This window comes from Pleurodeles waltl, chromosome 4_1 (assembly GCF_031143425.1).
Source record: "Pleurodeles waltl isolate 20211129_DDA chromosome 4_1, aPleWal1.hap1.20221129, whole genome shotgun sequence".
Taxonomy (NCBI): Eukaryota; Metazoa; Chordata; class Amphibia; order Caudata; family Salamandridae; genus Pleurodeles; species Pleurodeles waltl.
This window is the reverse complement of record NC_090442.1, coordinates 796877309-796903718: the sequence shown is the minus strand read 5'-3', so window position 1 is coordinate 796903718 and position 26410 is coordinate 796877309.

The window sequence follows — 26410 nt, the reverse complement described above, 5'->3', positions numbered from 1 at the left end:
TCAAGTCGAAGCGGTTGGTGCAGGAGAAACCGGCACTGAAAAAGAAAAGGGTGGGTTAATAAAAGAGGTGGGATAATACTCGCCTCCGCTTCTTTAATAAAATCTAGACTTTCCTTTACTAAAGCTAGGAAAATCTGAATTTTATTACGGAGGCTCCTATTATGCTTGTTTAAAGCATATTAACAACAGAATCAGCCATTGAAGAAATAGGTTTACAATAAAAGGTTCTAAAGGTAGTAACATTAGACCAATCCGCCGATCTAAGAATGTCCTCCAAGCGAGCTCCAGCCCAAAGAGCTTTAGAAGCCATAGCACCTCTAGTGGAATGCGCTCCAAAAGAGGTAGTGTCGATACCCGCAAGTTTCATAACCCATTTTACCCAGCGAGCCAGAGTAGGAGAAGATACGGGTTTATGAGGTTTAGAAAAAGAAATCAGTAACTGGTGAGAGGAGGACGTTCTTAAATCTGCAGTTCTGGCAATATAAACTTTTAAACATTTACCAACACATAGTTTGGGATGCAAAGGAAAATACGGATAATGGACAATAGAAATGTTAGTCTTGGTTCTCCTATGAACTCTAAAAGATACATCCGAAGGAGAAAATTGAACAGAAGAAATATCCAAAGCTCTTAATATCAGAAACACGCTTCAATGAAACTAAGCATAGTAACATAGTTAACTTCGCAGAAAGACATTTTAAAGAAAGTACATCATTATCGAACCAAGAATTGAACAAATTTAAAACCAAATTCACATCCCATAATTGCGTATATCTAGGTGTAGGGGGATTAGAAAATCTTACTCCCTTCAAAAGACGACACACCAGAGGATGTTCCCCAACCGGTTTACCATCGATACGAACATGTTCAGCAGAAATGGCAGATCTGTAAGTATTCACCGTTCGATATGCCCTTCCTTGGGAGGCAAGAGATGCTAAAAAGTTAACGATTAGAGTCACATCGGCTGAAAAGGGATCTGAATTCCTGTCCAAACACCAGCCACTCCAGACCAACCAGGCCGACTTGTAGGCCTTGGATGTTCCTGGGGCCCAAGAGTGGCGGATATATTGAGCAGCTTCTTCCGAAATTCCTGGGGTTCTCCAGGCTGACCCGAAATCTTCCATGCTACGAGAGTTAAGGAATGGTCGAGAATCATGTCGTGGGGGCGCCCTTCTGGATCGAGCAGGAGGTCCGGGAAGGAAGGAATTAGAACAGGAAAGTCTACCGATAATTCTAGAACCGAGGGGAACCAAGGCTGGGTTTGCCAAAAGGGTGTAACCAATACTAGGGAGGCTCGTTGACGACGAACCTGGGCCATGACTCTGGCAATCATCAAAAAGGGAGGAAAGGCGTAATTGAGATGGGGAGACCAGTCTTGGAGAAAAGCATCTGTATCGAGAGCTTGGGGATCCGGTCTCCAACTGTAAAACCTTGGGAGGTGAGAATTCAGCCGAGAAGCAAACAAGTCTATTGACATGAGGCCGAATTTCGAAGAAAGTTTGTTGAATACTAAAGGGTGAAGACGCCAATCGCTGGAGTCTTTTAGGTAGCGTGAGCACCAATCTGCTATGGTATTCATTTTCCCAGGAAGATATTGTGCCGTGACCGACAAATTTCGGAGAAGGCAAAACTCCCAAAAACTTTTGGCTAGATCTGCAAGGGGTTTGGATTTTGTTCCCCCTAGATGGTTGATATATCCATTTTTAGGAGAATAGAACAGCTCACCTTGTCCTTTGCGAAGGTCTTCAGAGCAAAGGAGCCTGCAAGCATCTCTAAACAGTTGATGTGCAAGGCAGACTCCTTCTCTGACCATACGCCCCCAGTCGAGACGTTGCCACACCTTGCGCCCCAACCTGTCCGACTTGCATCGGATTCTAATACTAGATCTGGGGCCGAGGAGAAAATAGCTCTTCCGTTCCAGGCTTCCAAATGATCGAGCCACCATTGAATCTCTGCGCGAGAATCCTGATCTAAGCAAACGATGTCCGAATACTGAAGGCCTTTGCGGAGATGACGAATCTTTAGTCTTTGAAGTGCTCTGTAATGTAATGGCCCTGGGAATATGGCCTGAATGGATGAGGCCAAAAGGCCCACAATCCTTGCCAAGGAACGTAGGGATAGACGAGAGAGACTGAGGACCTGCTGTAATTCGTGTTTTATACGACATACCTTCTGATGGGGAAGAGATAGAGATGTGGTTTTGGAATCGATGAAGAAACCTAGAAACTCCACTTGAGTAGAGGGAACCAGAGAAGATTTCTCCATGTTTACTAGAAAACCCAGAGACTGAAGTAGACGAAGGGAGATGTGCAAGTGTTGTAACAGGGTATCCCTGTTCTGAGACATTATGAGAAAATCGTCCAGATAGACGATCAATCTTATTCCCTGAGCTCTTAAAGAAGCTACCACTGGTTTCATCACTTTTGTGAAGCACCAAGGAGCCGAAGCTAGACCGAAAGGAAGGGCTTTGAACTGAAAAATCGAGTCTTTCCATTGAAACTGCAGGAACTTCCTGTAAAAGGAATGGATAGGAATCGTAAAATAAGCGTCCTGAAGATCCAGGCGAACAAACCAATCGCCCTCCAACAGAATGTCCCTGAGATGTAGGATCGTTTCCATTTTGAAATGATTGTAAACAACGTAGTTGTTGAATGGTTTTAAGTTTATCACTGGACGAAATTTCTTGTTTTTCTTCTGTACCAAAAATATGGTGCTGAGAAACCCCGAGGGATGGAAACAAGTCTTTTCTATTACATTTTTTGAGATTAAGGATAAAATCTCCAGATTCATCAAACGCGATTGTTCTTGAGAGAACTTTAGAGGAAGAGGTGGAGAAATTTGGCCGGAAACTTGATAGAGATCTATACAATACCCCTGAATAGTTTGAAGGACCCAAGGGTCCGCGGTAATTTGGCACCAGTTTGTAAGAAAATGGGCTAAACGACCACCTACGGGAAGAGGGCCAAAACACAAATTTCTTACCTGAGACCTGTCCTCCCCTTTGACGGAAGCTTCTGCTCCTGAAGCCTCTCCCCCTTTGGGGGTAGAACTGAGGTCTGAAGTCCGTGGAGTAGATGGAAGAGCCTCGGAAACTGCCGCCGCGGGTGGCGAAACGGCCGGTAAAGCGGCTCCTTCCTTTACCGGCCCTGGCAAAAACTCTAGAGTTGAAAATTTTCTTCATTGAAAATTGCGCCTTATCCAAAGTTGCAAAGGTAGAAACATATCTACCCAGTTCTTTAATAAACGAATCTCCAAAAAGAAGACCGTCCGCCTGTTGACCTTCTTCTCTGGCGGCGAAACTGCCCAATTTAGGCTCTATCTTGAGTAGAAGACTTTTACGTCTCTCTTGAGAAATTGCGGTGTTAGCATTTCCCAGCAGACAAATTGCCCGTTGGGCCCAATTGGATAGAGCTTCAGGGTCAATTTGTGAGCCTTCCAGCCTGGCATCCTCAGCTAAATCCAGGATTCTAGTCAAAGGACCAACCAAGTCCAATAATCGGTCCTGGCAAACCGACCACGCACGATCGACCCCTTTCTTAGGATCCTTACCATACTTAGAGAAAAATAACACCATGTTAGGATCAATTACCGGTGTCGAGGTAATATTATAAGGAAGGGAGGGACGAGGACATTCAGATCGTAGTTTACTTCTCGTGGCTTTATCTAACGCGTGTCTTAAATGACACGAAACATATTCCGCCACGTGATCAGACGGGAACCATTCCGTAGAATTTGGGTGGTGTATTAACTTCGGATCAAACATTGGTTCCCCCAAAGCATCCAGTACTGTGGAATCATTATTCTGTAAAGGATTTGTATCAGACAGAGAAAATTTTTGCCTCTTCTCTAAAGGCCCTTTCCAGAGGTCGTCAGGACCCTGTAAATCATCATCGTCCCCATCATCATAATCAATGTCATCATCAGTATCCCTCAACTGAATAATATTCAAAGGAGAGGGATCCTTTTCCACCGTTTTGGGTTCCTTACGGGGGGAAGGACCAGCCATTTGGGGAGATTCGTCAGAATTCGAAAGTACTTGGGCTTTAGAAAAAGTGCGCTTTTTTCCTCTACCTGGTTCCGCAATATTGGAACCCTGAAAGGACATTTTCTTAAAAGACAACTCCAGCTTTTTTGACATTTGAAGCATAGACGAAGAAACCGCCTGTTGTACAGTGTCCTGAATAAAAGAATTCAGATCAGCCCGTAAATTGTCCATATCAATATCATTGGAATGATCAGCCACTTGTTTTGACATAATAACGTAATCACAATAGGAAAAATAATAATAATGATAATAATAATAGTAATAATAGTAATGAAGAACAAGGATGCCAGGCAGAAAAACCCCAAATTGAAAAGGAAACTGTTTAAAATTAAACAGTAACCAAAGGGTTAAAATTTTATATGGGCGTAAACAAAGAGTGACCCAAATCCAAGGATATTAAAAAAAAAAAAGAAATACAGAAGAGGGGCGTGTCGCGCCTTCCGCGAACAAGCCAAGCCTCTCCGTAAACAGCTGAGTTGAAAAACGGAGCCTCTCGAAGCAGGGAGAGGTTTCCGTAGCGACGCGTCTGTGCCGGCCGAGCTCCTCTGAGGAAACGCGTTGAAGCGAGACGCGCTCCTCAGAGAGAGCGGCGGGAGAGCCGAACGTTCGAAAGAACGCTCGGCTCTGCCTGTGAAGCGCGAGGGAAGCGCTGCTGAGGGAAAACGGCAGAAACGAATCAAGAAAAACAATCAGAAAATCTCTACAGAATAAAATAACATACTCTCACGACATTTCCATAACACATGTAAAAACACTCAACAATACCCAAGTAAGAAAACGAAATGAGGAAAGAACTTATCTTGACTGCGAGCAGCAAGAAAAGAGGGCTTGTTGCTCGCAGTTAAGATAATTATTGTGGTTGAATGGTTTTCATTGGTTATTATCTATGACCTCATCGTTTATTGTATTTGCTATGCCTCTTGGGATATGTAGTTTTGTTTTTCTATCTTGGCTGCTATTTAAAATAAAGCAAGAAAAGGAAGCATAATAGGAGCCTCCGTTCTTGTAATAAAATTAGTAGGTTATCCCAAATAGCTATATGGGCAACCGTAGATCAGGAACACTTTTGCTAGGGAAACATAAAGGGAAAAAAAGAAAAAAAATATATTCCATTCAAATGACGGGAGCCGCCACATACGGAATGCCGTGCAAAATCTTAATAAGTTTGAAGTATCCGCCTGTGACCGTGGAAACCGCGTGTGAAAGCGGAGACCAACCATATTGGCGCGTCTCTGAAAAAGTATAAAACCAAAAGACATGGGAAATAGAGTTATTGACTAGTTATAACTTACCCCCAGATGTTCCGGTAATCCTTCGTACTGGTGCTACCGGCACTGCATGGAGTATCGCGGCATGCCTCCCAATGGACGGCTACTATTTAAATAAACTACGAAGAATAGAGATAGAAAGCCGACTCTCAGTGAAAACACCGCGTGTCGGCCATATTGAGGGGAAAGTCCCAGTACCGTATAGTTTAAATGAAGTGATATAAATGTGCATGCAACCAGATTGGAAAAGAGAAAACCATAAAAGGAAATAAGGAGAGTAAAGCGTAATCTCACAAGCACCAATTATTGGTTAGGTGATACCATTTGTATATAATGTGAAATCATGGTCACAAATAGTGATAGAAACATCATATGTAAAACAGTTGGTACTCCAAGTAGGTTCAAAAGCAATCAATTAATGGTTTGTTAAAATGGTTTTAAACAATATGTGAATTGTACATAAAAGGAAAAATGTCCACCAACAATTTCTGTTGGATATAGACAATGTTAGCAGTTGGTAGTGACGCACATTTTTTACTAAAATAGGCTGATGCCAAGTTGTGATGCATACAGTATCAAGAAAAGATAGAACAAAAAAACATGTTTGTAATTGTAAAACCATTTTAAGCTCAACTTAACATATAATATATAGCTAAGCCATAACTACGATGGGCACCTATTGTTGTGGTCTAAAGAAAGTAATCTAATATGTATTGTTTCATTGCGAAATGCAGAATAAAATGATGGCTTGCAACCCAAATGACATTCAAACACTGTATTGTAAAGACAGGTCTGGTGGTTGATGTGTCAAAATAATACTAAACTATAACAAGATATGTAGGTCCTTGTCAGAATTAAGACCCTCCTCTACCGCCCGTAGCTTAATAATCCACCTGCTTTCTAACTGCCTAAGGCGCAGAGTCTTGTTACAACCCCCCTCGGACAACCACCCAGGGTGGCAATGCCATGTGTATGAATATCCAATCTTTCTCTGCGAGAATGTTTCAAATTATAGTGTACAGCAAAGGGGTAATCACTGTTATTGTTTTTTATAGCCCTAATGTGCTCCCGTAATCTTTCTTTGAAAGGTCTAATGGTGCTTCCTATGTAGATTCTTTTGCACATACAAATGATGCAATATGTGACAAATCTTGTATTGCAATTGATAAATTGCTTAATGTGATGTATTGTGCCTGTGTTATAGCAAAAGGATTTTGTTTTGTTCATGGCAAATTCACCTATATTACAACAGCCACATTTGTAAAAACCCGGTGGATGCTGTGGAATCCAACTGTCATTTACAACTGTTGGTAAAATCTATGGCATAGCATCCACCGGGGTAGAGAGCAGGACTATCCTCTTCAGTCCTTCTGTCGGTCCAGAAAGTGTTCTTAGGAGGTACCTTGGGGTGCCACATTTATGCCTGGCACCAGCTAGTGGGTGGAGGGGGCACCCATGGACACTTCCTAACCAATGGGGGAAACGTTTACTTTCAAAATAGGCGTTAGTTCTCCTTTGTTTAGAACATTCAGGAAAATGCCTTGTTGTAGGGACATGTTGGCCATTTTGTACCAAATGGGCTCAAACATGTGAACATTTTCTTTGATAAAGGAAGCAGGCATTTGGTTTTCCAATAATTTGTGTGTGCTTTTATTGATCAGGCAGAGATCATTGGGTAGAACTAGGAGGCTTCATATTTTTCCTTGTGGTTATTTTGTTGGTGAAGAATTGAAGGATGATTTCAGATTTTCCTTGCAATAACATGTATAAACTGTCTATATGTGGAGTTTGTTTTGATTTGTCAGGGTAGAGAGGATATGTTTTCATCAGCATTGAATGTTTTTAGCTCTGGTCCTGAAATATTCATAGCTCTTTTGGTAGATTGTGAGAAGAGTAAAATTGTGGATCTGAATTGTTTCCACTTGTTATCAATGTTTTGGATTCTCTTTCTTTCAATAGAATTAGATCTGAGTACCAACATTGGTTGATTTTGATTTGGGAATTATTCTCAAAACAGAGGGGCTAATTCATCTACTACAAATACAACTACGCTATTTGATTATTGTACCTTTGGATGCTGATTAGATTTAATTTAGGTGTGAAGCACGTCAGGAAAGCCTACATGGACAGGTGTGTTTTCGGCTGGATAATTCTACCTCTATTCAATGATTTATTTGAGCTGATGGCAGTAGGAATAAGTATGCGAAATAGGATAGAGAAATGGTGGGACAAATCTATAGCAAGGAGAAGAAGCAATTGAAGTAATTATTCTCTGCAAAATAGAGGTCCAGATTTTTTTCTTGGATGTGTGATTGGTGTGAGCTGACGTGAATTGTGGTTTTGGAAAATATTTGTGAGAGAATAAGTTAATCTGTGAAGATCAGGTTTCATAGACTTCATACGACTCAAGTTTGGAAACCTTTTCAACAAATTTTGGCTTGATGTTGTCGTATGCTAGATAGCAAGAAGAATGATAGTGATGGTGGAAAGTTGTTGACGGCAGTATCAAATCTTTCAAAGGACTCATATGTGAATAAGGAGGGAAGAGTTTATGTTGAAATATTTGTGGATGACAGGAAGTTACCCATTCTATTTTGTTTTTCCTGTCAGCTTCTAAAATGTCAATTCCACTGGACACCAGGGATGATTTGGAAATTGATTCTTAGCCAGAATGTAACAATGCATAGATTGTCAAGATTGTGATTACTTATGAGATGATGAATTTCTGAATGGTCGGCATATGTCAACTTAATATTTGGAAGCATGCAGGTTAGATTGAGCAATGGATTGTTTCATATCGAGACATCTCATTTTTATGAGAATGAGTCTATAAACATTTTTTTTACAAAGGGTGGTTTAGGATGCGTTGAGGAGTGCATGTTTGTTGGAATTAAAGTAGGCACATGATGTCAGTTGTTTCGGAGAGCAGTGATGAGGGATAGGTAAGAGCTATCTCTGAAGAGGTCAAGGAAGGTGGCTTGAGTCTCCAGACTAGTGTAATAGGAAGCCAGGTTTAGGGGGCCTGTGACGGCAAATATATATAAATATATTGTTTCACTTTATGCATCCTCATCCATGACGACAAATCTGACTGTTATTGTTTTTTTAGCAGAGTAACTGCAGCTCCAATTTGTACTCCTGTGGTAGGCAGAACACTCTCAGCATCATGTAATCCACTGTCTTTTTATGATTATTGTTATTGTTAGACACAACAACCTTGGTGTGGTATTCCCTCAAACATTTTGCCTGTCTCCCCTGATTTTTGTTGAACTTGTTTTTGTTGGCATTAGGACTCCATGCATTTTGCCTCTGCTAACTAGTGCTGAAGGCCTTGTGCTCTCTCCTTCAAACATGGTACATTTGGTTTACAACTAATTGGCACACTTAATTGAGCTGTAGGTCCATAACAAATGACATCACATGTACCCAGGGCCTGTAAATTTAATGCTACTGGTGGGATGTGGAGCTCCGTATGCCATCTAATAAAATAGTTTTTTAAAACTGCAGCTGCACTTCATGCTACACAACAGCCCACAACAAGTGCCCACACAAAGCTCCAGCAATGATCAGATCTTTAAGCTACAGCTTAGATTGTCTGTGATGCTCAAACTGCCGTCATGCAGAAAGCTTCCCTCTTTCAGCCTCCACCAACACAAATGCAACTCTTCATGCCTGAATTGATGCCGTAGCTCTTTAGTGGGACTAACCAGGTCCATTACCTGACACCCACCCATTCGTGGTGGGCCTGAACTTATGACTTTCACCTGGTCTTCCACAGCCAGATAACTGTGAGTGGTGCTACTGCTTTGTGGTACGCTTTTCACAAAAAATGTTACAACTAGATATCTCTGGTTATACTGATTGGATTTTTGTGGGTTTGGTATCATTTGAATTATCACTCTATTTTTCAAAAGTGGTTTGGGATTTTTCCTTGTGTTGTGATTCCCCTTATTGCTGTTCGTGTGCCCTATATGCCTCTAAGCTAAGCCTGGCTGATGTGTCCCATGCCACCTAAGTGTTAAGCACGGGTTAATTTAGTGACCTTTTGTGGTTCACCATAACAAAGATTGTGGCTGTTGCTTGAGTTGGTCTTCCACCCCCAAAATCAGTAACCCAATTTCTTGCAGTCATGTCTTTGCTAAGAAGAGAAAAATTAAGATGGCAACAAGCCCCACCTCCCAGCACCAACGACCCCAACGCCGCCGCCCTCAACCTCACACGATGGCTAGAAACATGCGCAGACTCCCTTGCCCTATTCAAAATAAAACACAACACCCGCACCATCAAGACCGCCCCCTAGTTCACCCCAGAACTTCAGTCTTCCAAACGCGAATGCCAAAAAATTGAGAAAGCCTGACGCCAAGAGCCCTCAATGAGCAACTTCTCCGCCCTCAAATCAGCCATGAGCAAACACCACCAACTCATCTGGACCTCTGAACGATCCTTCTACAAAGAACGCATAGCCAACAACACACATAACAGCAAGCGACTTTTTGCCATCATCAAAGAACTCACCAAACCCAAATCCTGCACCATTGACCCTCCATACTCCCAAGACCTCTGCAACTCCCTCTCCAACTAGTTCCACTGCAAGATCGCAGACGTACATGACAGCTTCGCATCATCCTCACCAACCATCACCACCACCGACACTACCAACACCACAACACCCTGCCGCACCATCCTACTGAACACCTGGACGCCCACCAATGACAAAGAAATCGGCAAAACCATGAACTCCATCCACTCAGGCTCCCCAGCAGACCCTTGCCCCCACCACATCTTCAACAACGCCAGCCAAATCAATGCTCACCAGCTCCGGGCCGTCATCAACAGCTCCCTCAAGACCGCAACATTCCCAGACATTTGGAAACACGCCGAAGTCAACGCTCTTCTGAAAAAACCCAAAGCAGACCCTGAAGACCTCACAAACTACCGACCCATCTCTCTACTCCCCTCCCCCGCAAATGTCATGGAGAAGACAGTAAACACACAACTGTCTCGCTTCCTAGAAGACACAACATACTCGACGTCTCCCAGTCTGGATTCCGCAAAAACTACAGCACCGAGCCCACCATCATCGTCTGTACACACGACATCAGGACCAGATTGGACAAGGGTGAAACCGTCGCCCTCATCCTCCTAGACCTCTCCGCAGCTTTTGACACCGTATGCAACCAAATCCTCTGCTCACGCCTCTCCGACACTGGAATTCACCACAAATCCCTGGACTGGTTCACCCCCTTCCTCTCCGGGCGAACCCAAAGAGTTTGCCTCCCTCCTTTCTGGTCTACAGCCACCAAGACCATCTGTGGGGTCCCCCAAGGATCCTCCCTCAGCCCCACCCTTTTCAATATGTACATGGCTCCTCTCACCAACATCATATGCCCCCACGGCCTCACCATCATTTCTTACGCTGACGACACCCAGCTCATCATCTCCCTCACGAGGAACCTATCTACCGCCAAGAATAACCTACACGCTGGACTCCTCGCCATCGCCAACTGGATGATAGCAAGCCACCTCAAATTGAACTCAGATAAAACCGAGATCATCATCTTCAGCCCCAACAAGACAACATGGAACGACTTGTGGTGGCCCACCACCCTTGGTCCACCCCCAACACCCACCACCCAAGAACGCAATCTTGGCATCGTACTGGACTCATCTCTCTCCATAACTCAGCAAATCAATGCCATATCATCCTCCTGCTTCAACACCCTTTGCATGCTACGCAAGACTTTCAAAAGGATTCCTTTAGAAACAAGAAGAACGGTCACTCACGCCCTCAAAAGCAGCAGACTGGACTACGGCAACGCCCTCTACGCAGGGACCACAGCCAAGCTTCAGAAACAACTCCAGTGAATCTAGAACGCAGCCGCTCATCTCATCCTCAACCTCCTCCACCACGAACACATCTCTGCCCACCTCAGATCCCTACACTGGCTGCCCATCAACAAAAGGATAATTTTCAAAATCCTGGTCCACACTCACAAAGCCCTCCACGACACCGGACCAGCTTACCTCAATGAACAAATCAACTTCCACAAACCAACTCGACAGCTCCGCTCCGCTGACCTCGCCCTCGCTACAGTCCCCTGCATCCAATGCACCACCTCTGGTGGCAGATCCTTCTCCCACCTTACCGCCAAAACCTGGAACTCCCTCCCCACCAACCTACGCAAGACCCAAGACCCCCCAACCTTCAGAAAGCACATTGAAACATGGCTTTTCAAGCAGAACCAACCCCCCTCCTCCCCAGCACCTTGAGACCCTACCGGTTGAGTAGTGCACTTAAGAAATTTGTTTGATTGATTGATTGATTGATTGAACCCGTGGTGATGCACTAATGTACCCCTCACATCGCCGATATAGCTGACATCATTTAAAACTGTTTGAGTCAATATAATTCCCTTGGGTTGACCACATGTGCTGCTCTGTTGTTGAAGGAGTTTACATTTCCTAGTACATTCCCTGCAGTTCTTAAATACAATTTTCAGTGTTGTGCACATAAAAAAAATATATAAACAATGCGTATCAGTTGACTGTTAAGATTTGCAGTTTAGCAGCTGTCATCCACTAGCTTCTTCAGTTAGGTGGATAGGTTTATTGGAACTCGCTTTTGCTAAAGACCAGTATTTTAAAACACTTTCAGACGGTCTGCCTTTTAAGTTAAAAGGCAGACGTTAGTCTTCAGTTTGTAATCTTCAACCTTATGTCTATCTATCTGCTTTCCAATCTCCTTACCCATTGGCTTTGAAGGTGTGGTAGTAGTGGAGTGGTGTCTTATAAAGAAATGCCCACATGTATTTTCCAAGTGTAGTAGAGGGCTGGCAAATATGGTCCCAACACTTTGAAGATAGCTTTCACATTTACAAAAAATCTTATTTTACAGTTAGTTACAAGGGTCTTTTTGGTGGAACTCCAGTCTGGTGGCCATTTTCAATGAACAATTGCCGCACCTGAGCACCCTCATTTGTCTCTAGTATTGCACCCACACTGTTGCCTTTTATCAGGGTAAATGCTCATATGCATTCCAAGACTCTCACTCTGTGTTGATGGTGTTTTAGTCAGTTGACTAGGTTCACTGTCAGCCATAGATGACAGAAAGGAACACACAGATATCCTGATATTGTTAATACTGTTTACATATATGAGAGAAGCATCAATCTACTTTAACTGACACTCAGTATAATATACCTGCCATATGCTTAGGTGTGGCTGTTTTCAGGCTCTGCCAGAGACTTTCATAAGTTCTAGCAGTGGATGTATATTACCCTCCCCATAAACCATGGTAAATTACTGTAAAATAAACTATGCAATAATTAAACATTTTAAAATGTAAATGTAAGTTATGAAAGTGCACTACACCAGCAAAGAGACACATGTTTTATGTTCCTTTTATAAGGGGATTAGCGATAGGGCATCTTGGTGAAGTTTTAATAAAGACATTTTTGTTGAAAGCATTTTTTTTGTATGCCTTTGTTGCTCACATGGGTTCAATGGGTTAGGCAGCAGCATTCCCAACAGTAGTTCCCGGGTGCACACTGCACTCACTGAGGGGTGTTTTGTAATTGGTGAGTCACTCTGTGTTAAACAAATGTCCTGATGAAGGAACTTTTGCTGTTAAAAAATCGTAAAGCACAGTGATTTAAGCATCTTTAAGGTAAGCACATGAATAATTTTTAGGTTTAGCATCAGATGAGACCCTTTGTTGTGCCCAAAAAATAATTAGGAAATACCAACAAGTACATGCATATATACAGAGGCTGTCAGTACCCTTCATTTATTGGTCTAATGTATTGTTGTTAGTATTTTTATTCCATCCATCCACCTCGATGGAGCAATAGCTCAGCCCATGTCAGCAATTATCTCCCATCTGTATGGACAACAGCAGTCTGCCTAGGTCCAATGCTGTCACCCACACCAAAAATAGTCCCCTTCTGTACTATACACTGGTGGGAGTATATGTCCTTTAAAACATTGTGCATGGTCCCTGTACCTCTCCAAATGCTGCTGCTTACAGTGTTCTGTATGCTGCATGGGAACTAAAGGTTCACCTATCAATGAGTTGACTTTAAAACAATTAACAAAATGCCACCCTTGCATACACATGTATGCGAATGCTGGGGTAGCCATCATAGAGAAGCAACAGTGTCAACATGGAATGTTTTCCGTAATACCTTTTCACACAAAATAAATCTAAAGCAAACAAGCACTTGTAAAGCCAATCACCAGACCTAGTGGCCTTGCAAGTGAATATTCAACTTTGTAAGGGGTTCAGATAATCTATAATATACTTAGGTGTTCTTATGTATTTTTATTGTTTTTAACATTGTGACCACAGATTTTTATATTGATTGTGTATGGCAACTGTGATCATTGTCAACCAAGAACAAGTAGTATAGTATGTGTTTATGTTGTTTGTAGTGCCAGATCATGTTTAGGTAGGGATAGAGGCCAGGTGTCTGTGACAGGAGCATCTGTCTTACCAGTGATCTTAATCACAAGTGAGATGGTATTAGTAATGAGTCAAGTGGTCTTTCAGCGCTGGCTAGCCATCAAACCCATGGTGCATCCATAAGGTTCCTTTTTATCATTTTCTGGTATTTATAGGATATATAGGCGGTCATTCTGACTGCGGCGGGCGGCGGTCGCTGCCCGCCATGCGGTTACCGCAGAATGACCGCGGTCATTCCAACTTTCCCGCTGGGCCGGCGGGCGACCGCCAAAAGGCCGTCCGCCGGCCCAGCGGGAAAGCCCCTGCAACGAGGAAGCCAGCTCCGAATGGAGTCGGCGGAGTTGCAGGGGTGCGACGGGTGCAGTGGCACCCGTCGCAATTTTCACTGTCTGCAAAGCAGACAGTGAAAATCTTTGTGGGGGCCTGTTAGGGGGCCCCTGCACTGCCCATGCCAGTGGCATGGGCAGTGCAGGGGCCCCCAGGGGCCCCACGACACCCGTTCCCGCCATCCTGGTTCTGGCGGTGGACACCGATAGAAACAGGCTGGCGGGAAGGGGGTCGGAATCCCCATGGCGGTGCTGCAAGCAGCGCCGCCATGGAGGATTCCCTGGGCCAGAGGAAAACCGGCGGGAAACCACTGGTTCCCCTTTTCTGACCGCGGCTTTACCGCCACGGTCAGAATAGCCCAGAAGCTTCCGCCGCCCTCCGCCATGGCGGTCATGGACCGCCAGGGTCGGAATGACCCCCATAGTGTTTGCTTCCATCAAAGACTCATAAAACAGTATAGTCACCCAGTTTCCTACACATGGACTGTTGCATTAAGGGTGTGTGGACCAAAAATATTGTGCTAACTGTCATGATTATGCCTTTATTTGCTTCCACATAGTAGAAACAGATAAACCAGCCTTTCTTTTTCTCTTGGACTCTTCACAGCTGTTTGCATAGGGAACTCACACCAATGGGCCATATCTAGGTATCTCAGCAAATTAAAATTGAATTGTCTTTAGAATGGTACACTTATCTAAGTATCAATTGCTTCTGAAATTCTGTCCTGATATCATATAAAATCTCTGATGTCCTAGCAGTGTGGAATTGCAGTTATTAGAAGATAGACATTCAATCCATAGCAAAGGCTTCATTGTGTAGGGTACGACAAAAGAGACTCTGGTTCGGTTAGATAAATACATTGTATGCATAGGTCTTGTCTGATGACCATCAGGGAGTTCAATTTACAGCACACATTTCTTATCCACATTCAGAGAGTTTGGGCCATTTATATGAAGCCCAGCAATTGTGAATCCCAAATAGCGATTTTCACCAAATTGCTGTGTGGGATTTGCAAAATGTGATGTAACAAGGCAATCACAAAATATTTTGCGATTACAAAAAATCGGCATTGCAAATAGCAATTACCAAATAGCGATTTGGTAAAAAGGCTAATCGGTATTTGGTAATCGCAAATTGCAAAATTTGCTTTCTGGACCAGCATGATGATATCACAACCAGGAAGTGAGTCAGTGCATGCTGTTTCCAGAAGCCTCAACCACAGGAGCAGGCAGACATACCTAGCACAGCATCAGGGGCGCAATCAGGAAAGTCAAACCGGACCATTGTGCACAATGGTCGCTGAAGGGAATGGCAAGGACACAGGGGGAAAAAAGAGAAAACTCAAGTTCAGTGAGCAGGATTTGGAGGTGCTCACAGAAGAGGTGGTCAAGAACCATGACAAATTGTTTGGCAAAACTCACTCCATGTCCCGGAAAGTGAAAAGAGGAAAATGTGGAGTGACATCCAGGCTAAAATCAGCATGGTATGTGTTGTGCAGCATATGACTGAGGAGATTTGCAAGAGCTGGTACGACTTATGGTCATGTGCCATGGAGGGGGTAGCAAGCAGGGTGAAAGAGGCAATGAACACTGACAGGGGACCATCCTACCAGACACCACCCACCCCCTTGGAGGACATGGTGGAGTCAAGACTGCAGCCTGAAGCAGTATGTGGTGTCACTGCCATAGACACCTTAGGAACACTGGCACCAGCAAAGGTAAGGGCAGTAATCATCTGAATTACTATATGTGCATGTACAACTGTTCCTTAGATTATTGCAATTTTACTATGCACTTTAAAAAATAGTCCATGCCACATTTCCCATGCTATACAACAATACCTTATGGGAGTGGAAGCCCATAGTCCAACAGTGCACTTGAAACAAATGTTGCACTATGGTGCAAAACCAGGCAGAGAGACAATACAAAAGACAATTAGAGACACTAGGCCAGGGAAAATGTTCACTAAAAATGGTAACTGTGAATTGAGAAATCCAAAAAGTACATTATGACTGACATGTTGCGCATTGTTGTTGCAGGAGTTCCTGCACCTGATACAGCAGAAACAGAATCATGGGGTAATGAGGAAAGCCAGCCTTGGTCTGAGACCAACATCATCAAGTCCATTTCACCAGCACCCAGACACAGGGCAACAGTGGAACCACTCCCTGAATTTACACAGGACTCTGATGACTTGCCAGAAGACATACACACACCACGTTCTGGTGGTAGATGCACCCACAGATGTCAGTCCCTTTTCCAGCTCCTGCATACTTTCCTCAGGAGGCAAAGAGCAGATGTCAGACAGAGCACAGAGGAAGGTGAGGGCCCATCTCTGTTTGGTGGTTCTGGAGGCCTGCATGGTAAAGGTGCAGTACCTACAATGCATGTAGATGAAATCAATGTACAGGCAGTTGGTGTCAATCAATCACACTATGTACCAGTTGCAGGAAGGACAGAAAGCTACAGCAGAAAATCTAAGGGAGATGACAAATGTAATTAAGGAATTCTGCCCAGTAATGGAACAGGACCATGTTATCCACCAAAGGAGCCATCACCAATTGATGGGTAGGTTGGATGGGTTCAGCAGATCTGTAAATCGCCTCACTAATGCAATTGCTTTGCTGTCACGATGTGCTGTGAGCATACAAGTGGAAATGGCATATTGCAGTGGGGATGTTACATGGGGATTGGTGCAGTTTACCAATGCGTTGGTGACCATGCAGACAGCCCGAAAGTGCTTCTAACAGCAAACTGGGTGGTGGGGATAATGAGGAGTTCTCCAGCCTCAGTAGACTCACAGCCCCTGTGATAGATCCAAGGTGTCACAGTTCCAGACACAGTACTGTCTCAGAACCTGCAACAAGAGATGCCTATGAGCCCACTGAGCATTATAGTGGAGTGTGTGGACACAAAAAATAATGTAGACATGTGCTGGGCCTTGCATATTTTGTGCATTGATACTATGATGTTAATAGTATAATATTCAATTTGCATACAGATAGTGCATTTTGGACTACCTATGTCCAATGCCACATATTTGGCCTGAAGTTAAGGCAATGTGATACCTGTAGCAAAAAAAGAAACAAAATGTGGTGTTGTCATTACTTACATCAGAAATAGTTGTAAGATAGTAATCTCAGCACGTCTTTGCCTGCCACCTATGGCTCTGGATCGGTCTGCTGGGTGAGAGGGTGGCAATGGGCCGTCATCTGAGTCTGAATCTGTATCTGTGTCTTCCAGTGGTATGCCCCCTGCTGTTGCAATGCTGTGCAACATAGCACAGGTGGCCACAATATTACTGAAGGTTTCTGGACTGTATTGTAGTGCACCCCCACTTTTGTGCCAGCACCAGAAGTTACTTTTCAGCAGGCCAAATGTCCTCTCAATAACACTTTGAGTTCTCCTATGTGCCACATTGTAACGCATTGTAACGCCGTTCACTTAGTGTGGCTGGAATGAGTCATGGTATTAGGATGAAGGACCTCACTGCATATGAACTGTTTCCAAAAATGATAGGAGTGAAATTGAGTAGTTGTTATCTGTGACCTTACCTGTATGAAATGCTACATTGTTCTCTGTTACATTACTAAGTAGGTACCCTTCTCCAAACTCTCCAGCAAGAAGCCATGTGTACATTCTACTATGTATGTATGAATCAAGGTTGCTATCTGGGAATCTAGACACTAAATCAGTAAGACCTATGTGTTTATGGAATGGCTATCTTTTCTATTCCTGTATTGTACTCAGTTTGAGATGGTAGACTGATTGCCACATGTGTCCCATCTATGCAGCCGATGACTTGGGAATTGGGCTACCTGGTAGAAATGTAATTTTGTGAGCTGCAAATCCTGTGGGGGTTAGGGGAATTTGATGTGCTGATTAAGTTTAGATTACATTGCACTAAGGAATGCATTGAAGAAGTGTGAGAGCGCACTTTCAGACACACCTTAAGATGCTGCTATGACCCCCTGAATGCTTCCTGGGGCTAAGAGATGCAGGGAGCACAATACCTGCACATGCGTGAGTATGCATTTGTTCTGTGTGTGTGTGTCCCTGCAGTTGTAGTTGTAATTCTGCTATTAGATCTTGTATCATGGCAGACCTCAACCTATACCTATCAAATATCTCCTCCTCTGTGTTGTAATAGGGAACTCACACCAATGGGCCATATCTAGGTATCTCAGCAAATTAAAATTGAATTGTCTTTAGAAAGGTACACTTATCTAAGTATCAATTGCTTCTGAAATTCTGTCCTGATATCATATAAAATCTCTGATGTCCTAGCAGTGTGGAATTGCAGTTATTAGAAGATAGACATTCAATCCATAGCAAAGGCTTCATTGTGTAGGGTATGACAAAAGAGACTCTGGTTCGGTTAGATAAATACATTGTATCTATAGGTCTTGTCTGATGACCATCATGGAGTTCAATTTACAGCACACATTTCTTATCCACATTCAGAGAGTTTGGGCCATTTATATGAAGCCCAGCAATTGTGAATCCCAAATAGCGATTTTCACCAAATTGCTGTGTGGGATTTGCAAAATGTGATGTAACAAGGCAATCACAAAATATTTTGCGATTACAAAAAATTGGCATTGCAAATAGCAATTACCAAATAGCGATTTGGTAAAAAGGCTAATCGGTATTTGGTAATCGCAAATTGCAAAATTTGCTTTCTGGACCAGCATGATGATATCACAACCAGGAAGTGAGTCAGTGCATGCTGTTTCCAGAAGCCTCAACCACAGGAGCAGGCAGACATACATAGCACAGCATCAGGGGCGCAATCAGGAAAGTCAAACCGGACCATTGTGTACAATGGTCGCTGAAGGGAATGGCAAGGACACAGGGGGAAAAAAGAGAAAACTCAAGTTCAGTGAGCAGGATTTGGAGGTGCTCACAGAAGAGGTGGTCAAGAACCATGACAAATTGTTTGGCAAAACTCACTCCATGTCCCGGAAAGTGAAAAGAGGAAAATGTGGAGTGACATCCAGGCTAAAATCAGCATGGTATGTGTTGTGCAGCATATGACTGAGGAGATTTGCAAGCGCTGGTACGACTTATGGTCATGTGCCATGGAGGGGGTAGCAAGCAGGGTGAAAGAGGCAATGAACACTGACAGGGGACCATCCTACCAGACACCACCCACCCCCTTGGAGGACATGGTGGAGTCAAGACTGCAGCCTGAAGCAGTATGTGGTGTCACTGCCATAGACACCTTAGGAACACTGGCACCAGCAAAGGTAAGGGCAGTAATCATCTGAATTACTATATGTGCATGTACAACTGTTCCTTAGATTATTGTAATTTTACTATGCACTTTGAAAAATAGTCCATGCCACATTTCCCATGCTATACAACAATACCTTATGGGAGTGGAAGCCCCTAGTCCAACAGTGCACTTGAAACAAATGTTCCACTATGGTGCAAAACCAGGCAGAGAGACAATACAAAAGACAATTAGAGACACATAGGCCAGGGAAAATGTTCACTAAAAATGGTAACTGTGAATTGAGAAATCCAAAAAGTACATTATGACTGACATGTTGCGCATTGTTGTTGCAGGAGTTCCTGCACCTGATACAGCAGAAACAGAATCATGGGGTAATGAGGAAAGCCAGCCTTGGTCTGAGACCAACATCATCAAGTCCATTTCACCAGCACCCAGACACAGGGCAACAGTGGAACCACTCCCTGAATTTACACAGGACTCTGATGACTTGCCAGAAGACATACACACACCACGTTCTGGTGGTAGATGCACCCACAGATGTCAGTCCCTTTTCCAGCTCCTGCATACTTTCCTCAGGAGGCAAAGAGCAGATGTCAGACAGAGCACAGAGGAAGGTGAGGGCCCATCTCTGTTTGGTGGTTCTGGAGGCCTGCATGGTAAAGGTGCAGTACCTACAATGCATGTAGATGAAATCAATGTACAGGCAGTTGGTGTCAATCAATCACACTATGTACCAGTTGCAGGAAGGACAGAAAGCTACAGCAGAAAATCTAAGGGAGATGACAAATGTAATTAAGGAATTCTGCCCTGTAATGGAACAGGACCATGTTATCCACCAAAGGAGCCATCACCAATTGATGGGTAGGTTGGATGGGTTCAGCAGATCTGTAAATCGCCTCACTAATGCAATTGCTTTGCTGTCACGATGTGCTGTGAGCATACAAGTGGAAATGGCATATTGCAGTGGGGATGTTACATGGGGATTGGTGCAGTTTACCAATGCGTTGGTGACCATGCAGACAGCCCGAAAGTGCTTCTAACAGCAAACTGGGTGGTGGGGATAATGAGGAGTTCTCCAGCCTCAGTAGACTCACAGCCCCTGTGATAGATCCAAGGTGTCACAGTTCCAGACACAGTACTGTCTCAGAACCTGCAACAAGAGATGCCTATGAGCCCACTGAGCGTTATAGTGGAGTGTGTGGACACAAAAAATAATGTAGACATGTGCTGGGCCTTGCATATTTTGTGCATTGATACTATGATGTTAATAGTATAATATTCAATTTGCATACAGATAGTGCATTTTGGACTACCTATGTCCAATGCCACATATTTGGCCTGAAGTTAAGGCAATGTGATACCTGTAGCAAAAAAAGAAACAAAATGTGGTGTTGTCATTACTTACATCAGAAATAGTTGTAAGATAGTAATCTCAGCACGTCTTTGCCTGCCACCTACGGCTCTGGATCGGTCTGCTGGGTGAGAGGGTGGCAATGGGCCGTCATCTGAGTCTGAATCTGTATCTGTGTCTTCCAGTGGTATGCCCCCTGCTGTTGCAATGCTGTGCAACATAGCACAGGTGGCCACAATATTACTGAAGGTTTCTGGACTGTATTGTAGTGCACCCCCACTTTTGTGCCAGCACCAGAAGTTACTTTTCAGCAGGCCAAATGTCCTCTCAATAAGACTTTGAGTTCTCCTATGTGCCACATTGTAACGCATTGTAACGCCGTTCACTTAGTGTGGCTGGAATGAGTCATGGTATTAGGATGAAGGACCGCACTGCATATGCACTGTTTCCTACAATGATAGGAGTGAAATTGAGTAGTTGTGATCTGTGACCTTACCTGTATGAAATGCTACATTGTTCTCTGTTACATTACTAAGTAGGTACACTTCTCCAAACTCTCCAGCAAGAAGCCATGTGTACATTCTACTATGTATGTATGAATCAAGGTTGCTATCTGGGAATCTAGACACTAAATCAGTAAGACCTATGTGTTTATGGAATGGCTATCTTTTCTATTCCTGTATTGTACTCAGTTTGAGATGGTAGACTGATTGCCACATGTGTCCCATCTATGCAGCCGATGACTTGGGAATTGGGCTACCTGGTAGAAATGTAATTTTGTGAGCTGCAAATCCTGTGGGGGTTAGGGGAATTTGATGTGCTGATTAAGTTTAGATTACATTGCACTAAGGAATGCATTGAAGAAGTGTGAGAGCGCACTTTCAGACACACCTTAAGATGCTGCTATGACCCCCTGAATGCTTCCTGGGGCTAAGAGATGCAGGGAGCACAATACCTGCACATGCGTGAGTATGCATTTGTTCTGTGTGTGTGTGTCCCTGCAGTTGTAGTTGTAATTCTGCTATTAGATCTTGTATCATGGCAGACCTCAACCTATACCTATCAAATATCTCCTCCTCTGTGTTGTAAAAAAGAGAGTAATGCGCACTCTGAAAATGCGCTCCTGTCTCCTCCTCCCGCTCCTCAAACCTGCCAGGATCCTCATCCTCTTTGCCCTGATGTACAGTGCAACCATTGTTGAAAGGGTTGATGCACTCTGGGCCTCTTTTTATAGGTTGCACCTGATTACTACTTGATTTGAGTTGGTGGTAAATTGCACATGCAAAATCCCCGTTTTGCGACCATTCGTAATTTGCGAGTGGTTTATACATTTAAATTGGTATTCATTAGTTGCGAATCGCAAATTACAAATTGCAAAAATAAGGCACAATTTTATGGAATTTTTTTTTTTTTTTGCGATTCCTTAAAATTGCACTGTGAATGCCTTTCATAAATTGTAGTGGGCTTTTTTGCATTCACAAACAGTGACATTTTGCAATAAGCACCGTTTGCAAATGAAAATATAGTTTGATACATCTGGCCCTTAGGACCACATGTACAAACATTTGGAATTGCGATTTCCTAATTGCAATTCACTGCGAATCGCAAATAGGAAATCACAATTCCAAATGTTAGAAACTCCATTGAGTCGTAAATAGACCTACCTCATTCATGTTAATGAGGTAGGTCGCAATTTGCGACACACTAGGAATTGCAAAAATCACAGGGATGGTGGCCTGCTGGTGTCAGCAGACCACCATGTCTGAGATTGCTTTTAAAAAAAGCAATCTATTTTTTTTTTAAACAAACCCATTTTCCTTAAAGGAAAACAAACTGCATTTAAAAAGAAAAAAAATGAAATGTTTAATTTTTGTATTAATAGGCAGTGGTCCGTGCGACCACTACCTGCTCTTAAAAAGCATTTGAGCATGCATTCACAAAGGGGAAGGGGTCCCCTTTACGAATGGGTTAGCACCAATTTGAAATTGGTGCTAACTGTGATTGTTTTGTGACCGCATTCATGGTCACAAAACAATCATACATACCATTTAGATTTGGTATTAGGAAGGGACGGACCTGAACAGGCCCCTTCCTAAGACCTATTCGCAAAGCCCAAAGAGCATTTTCCGAGCCCCAAACGGACCGATTCTGTGAATCAGCCTATTTGCGACTAGAAAAATGCTTTGTACATGTGGCGCTTAGGGCTTTATCTCTTGGGAACCATTATACTTTTCTAAAATGTCCTGTAGAAACAAAAGCTGATTACTCTATATTTATCTGGAAGTTTGCTTTACAATCAAATGAACTTTGGCGTAATACACTATGCGGAAATGTCCACCTAGCCCACAAGTTAAGGCTATCATTAGAATCATAACTGTAGACAGTGAGCAATATGAATATGTGATATGTGTGTATGTGTGTGTGTGTAATTATCAAAATGCATCACCGTTTAAGAATATGGCTGATTTAAAATTCTTGCTTAGAAATGCTGCACTCTAAAACCCAAGCAAGCTACACCACAGGCCTGATTTAAAATTTGGTGATAGATTATTCCATCAAAAACATGAAGGACACCCGGTCCACCTTTTTACAAGAGCATTATATCCGGTGGCACTTGTAATAAGGCAGACTGGACAACTGTCATGTTTGTGACGCAGTGACCAGCTGCCAAATTCTAAATCAGACCACATATTTTAATTGTTGGAAGTCTATATTTCTGTTGCTCTACTGTGAGACAGTTGAGTTTGGCTTACAAATTTACCATAGCTATAATCCACTGTAAGTAAAGTCCACATTCCCAGTTCTGAAAATTTGCCTGATAAAATTACAAAGCCCTCTGCATCTTGACTATCAGTGAAGAATTCTGCTTATATTTACATGACATGTCCATAAAATGGATGGTAGGAGTAAAAAAATGGTTGTCCTTGATTTTGCATGTATTCACTAACTAAAACCAATCTTGTACTTAATGAGATTGCAAGTAGTTGTGAGTGAGAAACAAACTCTGATTGTCCTGTTGTGAACTATGTAACAGCCAAGTTATTTCCAGGTCTGTAATTCATTGTGGGAAATATTTAAAAGTATTTCTTGTTCTGGAACCTTGAAAACACAAAGTACTACTTGTTGAAAAATACTTCTCCACACACACTCATTCTAGAATAGAACATATACATAACTGGTCTAATACCACCACTCCTTACATAACTCCAAGGTAGGCCGGTTGATCAGTGGGAGCATTTAATCATTTTACCCTTGAAAAAGTGTGAACAAAGCAAGAAGCATAGTGGCTGTTGGTGCTTTTATGGCCCAGGTAAATAATACCTGGGACATTTATTCCATTCAACAAAAAATACACTAAATAAAAATTCAACACTAGGAGGCTTGTATGTAAAGCATTAGTGTGATAGGTTTTGTGGGAGCTCAGCTAAATTAAAAATAGAAGCGTTTAACCACTTTTCACCTTACAGTGTTGGGGTTTTTGAAGGATCACTTAGGCTGAAGCTACCTGACAACCTGTGTTACGTTGTCAACAGATGACAGATGTTTATAACAGATGTTTTAAGATTTTGAGATTTTGAAGTGTCTGGGGATCTTAATCTTAAAGTGGCTGTGGTGTTTAGTAACTAGGAGATGTTATGATATTCTGGAATACTGAGTTGGTTCCAGTGTGGAATATATATGGAGGAAACAGACAACAGTTCTGGACCGTAATGGTGGATGGGGTCTTCATTGTGAGTCTCTTAAATAAACATGAAAGTACTTCTGAACTAACCGGAACAGCTAAACTTCCTTTAACTTCCACATTTGGCAACGAGTTACGAACCCGAGAGACTCAAGGACCACGAAGACCTCAACACCTATGAATTCAAAATACAACGGTGTATCATTCCCACAGAAGAAAATGCCCCGAGCACCCCTGTGTGAGTAGAGCTCCACTGGGTGTATGCATTTGACTATGCCAGCGTTGACCAGGATTGACTGCGGTTAATTTTAACGAGCGTTACATGAAGTACTTGAATTAATTTTCAATCTAGTAACGAGCAGCCACTCACGGTTACCGCTCTTGCACGCCCCTTGCTCACAGAACACTATTGCAAAACGTGTTCTCGAAGGTTGATCTTGAACAAGAGCCACACAATGCACGCGACACACAGCATGCTAGCAGATAATCACCAGTATTCTTTTATGTTACAAATCTGCCATGCAACTCCAAATGTTTTAAAAGACATAAGTAGCATTATAAAAATAATAACAACATTTTAAAAAGGGAAACAATGCAGAATGTTCCAGCACCGTCATTTTTCTTGTCTTCTCCAGGAGATCCACTGATTCCTTGGCTCAAGTGAAAGACAGTTTTAATCGTTATGCAGGAGTTTGTTGTACGTCACTCAGTGCAGAGAGGAAAACCTCTCTTTTGATGCATTGTTTGGGATCAGAGGGGCAGGAAGTATTTGAACATCTGCTTGAACTTCCAGATCAGGACGTTGCAAATTTGAATGAATATGAAATATACCTCAAGAAATTTGATTTGCATTACCTTCCAAAGCTCAGCACTGTTCTTAAAAGATATCATTTCGGACGGAGAGTACAGTGTCCAGGAGAAACCGTGGAACTATAAATCACTAAATTGCAAAAATTGGTTTCTACATGCAATTTTGGTACATCCCTTGCGGAAAGGCTGAGGGATCAGCTAATGTTGGGATGTGCATCAGACAAAGCCTGGGAAAGTATGTAGCAAAAGGATAATCCCTCATTGCAAGATGTCCTGGTTACAGCAAGACATTTTGAACATTCCAAAGCTTGTGCTGATGTGTTGAGGAAAGATACAATGTTAATTGACAATGGGAGTGAGAGCAGAAAACGAAGGTTAGTACAATAGTACAAAGTAGTAAAATGTCTAATAAGGCGTCAGGGATCTCAATGCTAACATGAAACATGTGCAAGGAAAGTGCTCCAGGTTTGGTAATGATGGGCATTTTGCTAATAATAAGGGATGTCTCAGTAGAAGGCCATGTGTAGAGTTTGTGGACGGAAGAGTCATGTCACCAGATACTGCAGATTGGCGAAGGATCTTAAGAAGGTGTAAGAAGTGGATATTAATTACAATGATGAAGATACTGTAGAGAAAAGTTACATATTTCAAGTTAATAGTTTTTCTAGAAATGGCCCTTTAGAGGTGGTTAAAGTGAATGAAAATCCAGTCAAGATGTTATTTGACCCTGGTGCTAAGATAACTCTTATTCCAAAAGTTTGTTATGAACAGACCCTATGTGGCAAGGTTAATTTATTCAAACCAGACATTAATCCGAGAGGTAATGGGGGTGAACTCATTGACTTTTTAGGATATTTCTGTGGCACGATTGATTTTAAAAACATGATTATACCAGGGAAAATATATGCTTCAATGAAAGGAGATTCTCTCATCAGTTGGCTTCACCAAAATGATCTGAATGTATATTTGGATCCCAAAGAGGACCCCCCAGTATGGATAAGAGACAAACCGGTTATCAATGATCCCAATGAGGAACTCCCAGCGTGTGTGAGAAACAAATCTGACATCAATTCACAATTGAGTGGGAATGTTAAGTGGATGAAGGAATTTTCAGACGTTTTCTCTAACAAGCTAGGTTGCCTTAGGAATTATTATCATTACATAAAGTTGAAATCGGGTGCCCTACCAAAAGTAGCTAAAGTCAGGAATGTACCATTGCTAGTACGAG